This window comes from Entamoeba nuttalli, assembly GCF_000257125.1.
Source record: "Entamoeba nuttalli P19 unplaced genomic scaffold asmbl_9891, whole genome shotgun sequence".
NCBI classification, from domain to species: domain Eukaryota; phylum Evosea; order Mastigamoebida; family Endamoebidae; genus Entamoeba; species Entamoeba nuttalli.
In genome coordinates, this window is record NW_008579887.1 from 1 (window position 1) to 367 (window position 367).

The window sequence follows — 367 nt, forward strand, 5'->3', positions numbered from 1 at the left end:
GTTTCTATAGCCTTAATATCTTTTTCTTCATTGTCTTTTGTTCTTTCTTTAAACTCTTCTTTGGCTTTTTCTTTTATCTTTTTCTTTTTGATTGAAATATACCTCTTGGAGAATATTATACATCATTTTCCTTTTATCTTCTTTACTTCTTGTGTATTTCTTTATATGCTACTTTGTTCCATTCACTTCTTATTCTTTTTATTCTTTCATTTGTCTCATTTATTGTTATTCATTTGTATTTGTTACTTGTATATTCATTATTATTATTGTATTTATCTTGTTTTTTATTTGTTTTCCTTTGTGTCTTTTGTCTTTTAAACCCTTTTTCCTTGGCACGTCATTTACCATTATTATTATGCCATTTATT